Here is a 9,461-nt window from a genome sequence, read left to right on the forward strand (position 1 = left end):
ATGCATAAATCAGCGCTAAGAAGTTATGGCTCAAGAAGTTCAAGATGGCAACATAAGAACATGCTCTCGCAAGACATCAGAAGATGGTCAAGCAGAATCAGAACATGGTCTAATGAAGCATCAGAAGGACATGAGTTCAGAAGCAGAAGCACTAAAGTCTTATGGTATCACGCTAAGAAGCACTTCAAAGTCAGAAGACAAGAAGATGCTCTGTACCAAGCTGTATTGACTCTGAATACTCAAACGTTGTTTCAACAAATACAAGAATCAGAATCAAGTGCAAGATGGCAGGCTACGCTGACTGACAAAAGGAACGTTAGAAGCTATTAAAGGCAAAGTCAGTAAAAGCAGGAAAAGCAATGCTCGAGGTAGTTGACAAAAGAGTGAAACATTAAATGCAATGCTGTACGGAACACGCTGTCGCACGCTCGCGAAAATGTGAACAGAGTCGCCACCAATATATTTATCCCATCGGGGGAAAGGAATATCAGAAAACCTGGAATAAGGAAAGGATAAGAAAAGGTCTTGCGACCAGAGATCGGGTAAGAAGTCTGTTACGCGAGGGGAAGGTATTAGCACCCCTCACGTCTGTGGTACGCCACAGGATCCACTTATGTTTGTTCTATTCTAAGGGTGTATAAATCTAAAGTTTAATTGCTAAGGGAATGCATGCAAATGAAAGAAAAACAAACACGGGGAAAATAAGGTTTATAAATAGTTGTGCTCTCTTAGGCCCCGCGACCTAATGCCTACGTATCCTTTTCAGGAATCAGAGCGTCGTAGTTCGGCTCTTTAGTTTTTGTTTGTTTTTGTGTTTTTTAGTTGAACAATTACATTCGCACTCCGCTGCTCGACCTCTGAAGTCTTAAGCTGGGAATGGAGCAGAAATAACGTGTCTGATTAGGAGAAAGAATGCCCTGAAGGCAAGAGAAAGAATGCCTCGGAGGCAAGAGAGAGAAGAGAGAAGATTGGTTTGTGTTTTTTATGTAACTTCATGATGAACAAAACCCAATACAAGGCTTCGCACCACTTCATTACTTTGTTTAGGTCTGAGCCTTTATTAGGTATTTTAAATGTTTTTGATTGATGATTTTTTAAGGGAATTAATTCGCGAGTTGAATCACATGAAAATGTATAATGGTAGAGAAACAGATTAGGGAATGAATCCCACTCATTTCTCTACATAATGATCGAGAAACAGATTAGGGAATGAATCCCACTCATTTCTCTACATAGTGATCGAGAAACAGATTAGGGAATGAATCCTACTCATTTCTCTGTATAGTGATCGAGAAACAGATTAGGGAATGAATCCCACTCATTTCTCTCCCACTAAGTGATTGAGAAACAGATTAGGGAATAAATCCCACTCATTTCTCTCCCACTTTTAGTGAAGTGTGATCCGCCTCTTCCTTTATTAAATGTTTTAAAGTTGAAAAGAAAAGGGAAAGAAAAACTAGCCTAAAATGAATAACTAGCTTAATGTTATGAAGGGAACTTCTAAGTCCTAATGTTGTCATGGTTTCTACCTAAAGTTAGGATTTAAAGAGGCATGAAAATAAAGTCACAATTATAAGCCAAGATTTGAGAATGATACAATGGTACAAAGTTACACACAAACATGAAATATCAAGTCAAAAATATAGTACAAAAATGAATTAAAAATACTATTATTTTTATATTGATTTTTATGGGAGAAATTGAATTACAAATCAAGCAAAAGAATTAAAATAAAAGCCTAAACTAATATTTTTTATGACCATTTTTTATATGTCAAAAACGGATTAAAGGTCTAAAATGATAGTAGAAAATGGTGAATTTATTTACTAAAAAAATAGAAAAGAAACCAATTAGAAACCTAAATTCTATTACTTAAAAAAGAAACAGGGGTGTAAATGGAAAATGAAGGTGTAGCCAGTAAACTGGCGCAGGCCCAAGGTTAGCCCAAGAAGGTGTTTTTTTGTAGTGTTTGCAGAATTTTATTTGTCAAAAAAAGATGTTGATAGCCTGGGCCTGATGGGGGTATGAATGGCAAAGCGCAGGCCCACAGAGTTTGTTTTTGTATAGTTTTTGTTGAGCAAAAAAAAAGTGTTATGGGCCAAGGGAGGTGCACGAAGCAGAATAGCCCAAGAGTAATTTGTCATAGATTTTAGCCAAAAATGAGGAGTGTAACGGGCTTAAAGGGGTGTGCATAGCTCGTATGGCCCAATGATTATTTTGATCCAATTATCATGTTATTCTTCAGACTTGCATATTAACACAGTCAATCTTAATTAAACTTTAATTAATCCTAATTAATTCTAATTAAATTCAATTATTCAATTAGTTTAATAAAAAAAATAAAAGGGAGATTAGGGTTCAAAGAGCGACGAGTCAACTCCTATCCCCCTCTCACTCTCGTTTCTTCTCCTAGCTTTCGTCCCTTGCCGGAAATCGCTCCGCCGTGCCGGAGGAGGCGGAGCTCGGCCAAACTTTAATTACCACCTCATTCTAATCCTCTCTTCAACCTCTACCGCAGTCGAGGAGCGTTTCAAGTTAAAAGGGGAAAGAAGAACACTAGGTCATAGATACGGTAGATTCAAGTCTAAATAGCAGTGAATTCACATAATTATGGACGAGGCAAGCATCGTAACAACGAGTAATGATCAGAGAACGAGAGAACAGAGGGTTTATATCCACTTACCTGCCGGAATGGAGATTAAACATGAAGAAGACGAAGGCGAGAATCCAAGCTTGATGTATACCGAATGCGCGAAATAAACGCCGCTGACAAGAGAAAGCTCCAATTTCTGGTAACTTCTTGATCTTTGAAATCTTTCGATCTTTCCTATTCTTCTTTTTTTCAATTTTTCTTGGATAGATGTCGTTGTCTTTACTGAGTGCAAAGTAGAGAGAACGAAAGTGACACCATTGTTGTTGCTGTGTATTGAGAGGATTGAGAGTTGGTGGCCTAGCTCAGAGCTCAATTGGAGCTACAACATGAAGCTCCAATGGCTTCCTTTTACAGAGCTGTGTAGTGAGGTTTATGAGAATGAGTTGAATCTGAGGATCGAATGAGAGGTGTAAAGGGGATGAAGAGAAGAAGAATGGGTGAAGGTGTGAAATGGTGTATGGAGAAATGGTGAAGATGATTGGATGATGATTCAATGGAGTTTCTCTCTAAAAATGAGAGGGAGAGAGGTTTATACGGTTGCTGAAGGAGAGAAAGCAGTTAGAGGCAAAGAGATGTAAGCCCTTAGATTGAGGGAGGAAGTTATGAGATCAAGTGTGAGATTTAGGTGGTTATGAGTTGTTGAGAGTTTGTTAAATTTATGTTTTGGCTGTTATGACAGTTAGGTTTCTGTTGGAATGTTAGTTATTTGAAGGTTGAAGTTAGTTAGAAATAGATTGGTTAGTTATTAGAGTGAAACTGAAGGTTAGAGTTAACTTAAATTGATGTTTGGATTGTTGGTTTGAAACAGGGTTCAGACAGTTAAAAACTGTTAAGTTAGTGATTAATTATGAAATCTATTAGGTCAATCAGCTGCTAGCTTTGTGATCAGTCGAACCATTGCTGGCTGCGGGGTTTTTATCTTGGTCTGCATATATGAAACAGCTAGTGTAAAAATATGTTGAACCCTGAATGTGTATATATGTATGTATGAGTGTGAATTTGGTTTTTGATATGTAACTGTGTATTTGTGTATTGTATGTGATCTGGATTTTGTCTTTGTCGCGGTTTACTTTGTGTATGCAGGTTCTGCAACAGTTTGGAAGATGATTTGCAGAGTTAACATATGGGTGGCTGGAGATGGATGTTAAAGCTGGTTTTTATAGGTTGTTAGTTGGAAGAATGTTAGAAATATGTGGGCTTTTTCTTAATATCTGAATGTAGACTGATTTTGCTCCTTTGTAAATGTGCAGGTTATTTGTTCCGGTGCTGTTAGCGGTATTTTGCGGGTTAGAATGCTTTGGAATTCTGTGGTTTGACGGTGTTTAGTCGATTTGTGGATAATTAGTGTTAGAAATCATGCTTGAGTAACATAGTTGAACCTTAAACTGAATGATAGATAGTGTAGGTGTATTATGAATGCTGCAGGGACGCTTTTTATGTCCTTTGAGGGGTTATTGTTGGCTGTAGGTTTTGAAATTGTTAGAAGTTGAATGTTGTAGATTCTGATAAACGTATGGCTGCAACTTGTTTGGGAATATAATTGTGCAGGGACTGTTTTTTGGTATGGATGTGGCTGCAGGATTTCTAGAAGCTGTTTGCAGCATGTTCATTGAATCCGGATGCGACTTTGTTTCGGTTTGGAGGATGAGTCTGGCTGCAGCTAATTCCGTGTTGGTTTTAAATTGCAGCAAGCTAGTGTACTTCTATTTTTTGTGTTTGTAGAATTTCGGTTTGCAGGATGGGTATTTATTGTAACTTGTAACATTTTTTTTTGTATGGAATGTAACATGATATAGATGATATCCTGGATTTGTAGTAAGGAATGGAGAGGATGGAGCTGACTTAGAAAAATAGTTTAAAGGAACCGAAAGTCAAATTAAAAAATTATTGTAATTTCCTTATGTAATGGTATTTTTGAATTTTGAATAATGTAATTTTCTTTGGAATTGGATTTACATATAGTTTGAATTGTAGATTTTTGTATATGTAACAAATGATGGACATAATTTGTAAGTGACATGGATCTGTACTTTTGAAAAAAAATCTGAATTTGAACTTGAATGAATGTTGGACTTGGATGATTGAACGCTTGAATTGTAGTGCAAATAGGTTTTAGTTTTCTTCCTTTTCAACAACAATTTGGAAATTCTTTCCTCCAATGCTTCTAATTTTAAAGATCCAATCTCTTGCCATTACTTTACTTGCCGCATTTGAAACTAATGACCAATAAGAATTTGAGAGAACTCCACATAAATTCTAATTATTGTAAACCGAGGTAAATGAATGGTATCCCAACTAATGAGATAAATAACTCTTTAAATGATGATGAGAAGCCCAAATCTACTATCTTGGTTTGTATTCAATAATCCAAGCAGTGCACTGAATAATTGTGTCCATATTCCACAAGAAAGATCCTCTCGATCCATTGCCACTGACTTAATCAAACAGATTATCCTTAATGAATGAATGCATGATGTGTTATGACCTAATGGAGGTATGCATATGAATGCGAAACTTAAGACAGTAAGAAGAAAAATTAAGTGGGCACATTTTTGGGTGCAACAGCTGCCCCTATTTAATCATCTTAAACCCGAAGGTGAGATTGGCGCTAGCCTTTCGAGCATTCGAGGTAGAAGAAGATTAAATACCAAATGACCTGAAAATTTTCCTGATGAAAGATGAGATCCGCTGGGGAAGAAAGATATTAAATCCACTGAGGAAGATTGTATCAACTCTTGGTTGAACAAATTAACTCTGGGCTAGAAATGAAATACATGTCAACTCTGGGTTGAAAAAGAAAAGTAGATCAACTCTGGGTCGAAGAATAAAAGGGATTCAGCTCTGGGTTGGATAAGAGGTGAACATCGATTCTGGACTGAGAATGGAAAGTGAAATCAACATTAGCGGGACAAGATATAGGCATCAACTCTGGGTTGAGAAATAAAGCAAGGAAATCAACTCTGGGTTGAACAAGGATTTGGATAATGACCATGGGTTGAAAACGAAAAGATGAACAATTAGAAATAACCGTCAACTCTAGGTTGAGTGGGATAAGAAATGAAATTCAATTCTGGATTGAACAAAGGATAACCGTCAACTCTGGGTTGAGTGGGGAAGGAGAAAAGATAACCGTCAACTCTGGGTTGAGTGGGAAAAGACAAAAGATAACCGTTAACTCTAGATTGAGTGGGAAAAGGATAAAGGATAACCGTCAATTCTGGGTTGAGAGGGAAAGGAAAAAAGATAACCGTCAACTCTGGGTTGAGTGGGAATAGAAATTAACAAGGAATAACCGTCAACTCTGGGTTGAGTAGGAAAAGAAGAAAAAATAACCATCAACTCTGGGTTGAGTGGGAAAGACAAAAGATAACCGTCAACTCTGGGTTAAGTGGGAAAGTAAGTCAATAAGAAGTATCCTTCAACTCTGGGTGAGAGGGAAAATATAATTAACTCGGGGTTAAAAGATGAAAGGAATATCAACTCTGGGTTGAACATCAAAGCATCAACTCTGGGTTGAAGAAGGGATAACCGTCAACTCTGGGTTGAGAGGGAAAAGGAATAAATTTTGGATTGAACAGGAGATAACCGTCAACTCTGGGTTAAGTGGGAAAATACACTTAACTCGGGGTTAAAAGATGAAAGGAAGATCAACTCTGGGTTGAACACAAAACATCAACTCTGGGTTGAGGAACGATGAACATGGTTGACTTTGGAAGATGATGAAGGATAGAAAAACACTTAGAAGGGGGGGGGGGGGGTTGAATAAGTGTAGCTTTAAAAACTTGTAAGATAAAAAATATCTGCACAATGATTTTTATCCTGGTTCGTTGTTAACTAAACTACTCCAGTCCACCCCCTTGGAGTGATTTACCTCACTTGAGGATTTAATTCACTAATCACACTTGATTACAATGGTTTTCCACTTAGACAACTGCTAAGTCTTCTAGAGTATCATGATCACAACTTGATCACTCTAGGAACAAACTGCTTAGACAACTTCTAAGACTTGCTAGAGTATATTGATCAACACCCTGATCACTCTAGTACTTACAAATTAATGTAAACAAATTCTTTTAAGAGTTACAATGCTTCTTATAAAGCTATTATCACAACTGTGATTTTCTCTTAAGTTTAAGCTTAAATCTCACTAAAATATTACAACAGCAATGTAGTGAGCTTGAAGATGAAGTTTGAGAGCTTTTGAATTTGACAACGTTTTTGTATAATGCGCAAGTGTTATCTCAAGATTCGTAACATAGCTTCTCATCAGAACTTCATATTTATAGGCACTTGAGAAGATGGCCGTTGGGAGCATTTAATGCTTTCCGTAATCCGTACAGCATTGCATTTAATGTTTCACTCTTTTGTCAACTACCTCGAGCCTTGTTTCCGCTGTGTCTACTGACGTTGCCTTTAATAGCTTCTAACGTTCCTTTTCTCAGTCAGCGTAGCCTGCCAGTCTAGTACTTGCTTCTGATCTGATGTTTGTGTAAACAACGTTTGAATGTCATCAGAGTCAAACAGCTTGGTGCAGAGCATCTTCTTGTCTTCTAACCTTGAAGTGCTTCTGAGCGTGATACCATGAGAACTTCAGTACTTCTGCTTCTGATCTCAAGTTCTTCTGATGCTTCCATAGACCCATGTTCTGATTCTGCTTGACCATCATCTGATGTCTTGCCATACCATGTTCTGATGTTGCATGTTGAACCTTCTGAGTCGGTGCTTCTTGCACTGATTTTGTGCATACTCTTTATATAATTCCTGAACCGGAAATTGCATAGTATTAGAGTAACACATTATCGCATACAAAATTCATATACTTGTTTTCATCAAAACTAAGAATATTGATCAGAACAATTCTTGTTCTAACAATCTCCCCCTTTTTGATGATGACAAAAACATACATAAATGATATGAATTTGCGATCAGAAAAGACAGACGACTAAGGATAATTACACAGCTATAGCATAAGCATATAGACATTGTGTGAATATGTCTCCCCCTGAGATTAACAGTCTCCCCCTGAGATAAATAATCTCCCCCTGAAATAAATACTAGAAGAATTTTATAAATAAAAGACTTCCCTGAGTATTTCAGTTGAGACGTTCACATATGCTTAGATCTTCAGAACATTCACAGCTTCTGATTCTTGCTTCCATAGGACAACTTCAGAACTTGAACTTCTTAGATCTTCAGACTATTCATAGCTTCTGATTCTTGCTTCCATTGGACAGCATTAGAGCTTGAATTTCTTCTTGAGTCATTGCATGCTAGATTGTATCAGAACATTGTTGAATGTACCAGAGCATCATCAGAGCATCTCTACATCCTGAAATGTTACAAAACAAACTTAACGACAAAAGTCAGCATGAATGAATCAGAATATAGAATATGTTTCAGAACATATAGTATGTATCAGATCAAACAATCATAATGTTTCAGAGCATATTTTGTAACTAAAAACATGCATCAGAACATATAAGGAATAAGAATGAAAGTATATTCTATCATCAGAATATCAGAACATTCTTCCTTCTTGCTTCTGATTCTTGAAGCTTTATAGCACTTAGCTTGCTTCAATTTCCATGAGCTTGATTCTTTATAGAATTGCTTTTCCTCATTTATTTTCTTCTCATGTTGAGCTTTAAAGTGGATCTTCAATTCCTGCAAAACAACACTCAAAGACATAGAACTTTGCAAGTTCTGTTAGAAATGTGGAGCCTTTCTCCCAGCAACTGATAAGATAAATCAGATCATTTATCACATTTTTCTCCCCCTTTTTGTCATAACATCAAAAACACAAAAGATTCAGATGATAAAACAAGACAAACACATAGAAGAAAAGGATAATTTCATTAAGCACAGGAAAAAGATTGTCAGAAGTACAAGAGGGAGGGCAAGGGAAGATGCATAGAAAAACAGATGCAGCAAAGCAAAAGAAAACAATCTAAGACTCAATGACTAAGATGACCCTAGCTTTGACATGATCTTGGCCAGCATATCATGAATCCCATTGTTGCTCTCATTCTGCCTCTCCATGAAAGCACGAAACTCAGCATTGATCGTTCTCTGCTCATCCTGGTTCTTCTGAATGACTTCCAAAGTCCTTGCAAGACGGGAAGGTTCATCAGAATAAGCTTTTCAGTAATAACAACTTCGTGCCCTAGCACGAAGGAAATGATGGCGGTTGGGGTAACCGTTGCATGTACCCAGAAATCCTTCACCAGTTCAGGATAAATTGGTCCAACCAATCTATCAAGATAGTTTGACCATCCTTGTGCTAATATCCTAGCATCAGACTGGAAACCATTTGCTCTTAGGTTATCAAAATCCACAGCAGACTCACAAAACTTCCAATTCGTCAGTGGCAATCATGCAAGTCTTCAGAGGAGCATACCCATATTTTCTTAGAAGAACCTGAGTAGAAGTAAGTCTTTCTGCTGGGCTTGATGAACTTGATGATGAATACATGATGATTTTGCTTGGTTTCAGATCAGAAACTAGGGTTTGAAGGAACGAATGCAAAGAGAGACACACACAAATGGAGAGAGAGCGAAAAAGATGAAATGAAGATGAAGCAGGTTATTTAAACGGTTTGAAAAAGAAAATAAAATAAAAAGAAAACTGTTTAAATGAAATGATTACAGAAAAAATGACATCAATATGCATTTAATGAGAAATGACGTTAGGAGAGATAAAGTGACAAAATGAAATGATTTGCATAATTACCTAGGGCGGCGTCTCCTCAACTGCACGCATGCTTGTCCAAAAATAGTGAACACGTGTTCATTTTCTGGAAAGACTGGTG

At 37.2% G+C, this 9,461-nt stretch overlaps 1 long non-coding RNA gene across 1 annotated transcript; it reads left to right on the plus strand.

Moving 5' to 3' along the window:
* Positions 1-2,375: 2,375 nt before the first annotated feature.
* Positions 2,376-4,599, plus strand: LOC131599363 (uncharacterized). Its single transcript, XR_009282726.1, has 3 exons — positions 2,376-2,792; positions 3,737-3,816; positions 3,904-4,599. It is a non-coding gene; the product is annotated as an uncharacterized LOC131599363 (long non-coding RNA).
* Positions 4,600-9,461: the final 4,862 nt, after the last annotated feature.

This window comes from Vicia villosa, linkage group LG4, assembly GCF_029867415.1.
Source record: "Vicia villosa cultivar HV-30 ecotype Madison, WI linkage group LG4, Vvil1.0, whole genome shotgun sequence".
In the NCBI taxonomy this organism is placed as follows: domain Eukaryota; kingdom Viridiplantae; phylum Streptophyta; class Magnoliopsida; order Fabales; family Fabaceae; genus Vicia; species Vicia villosa.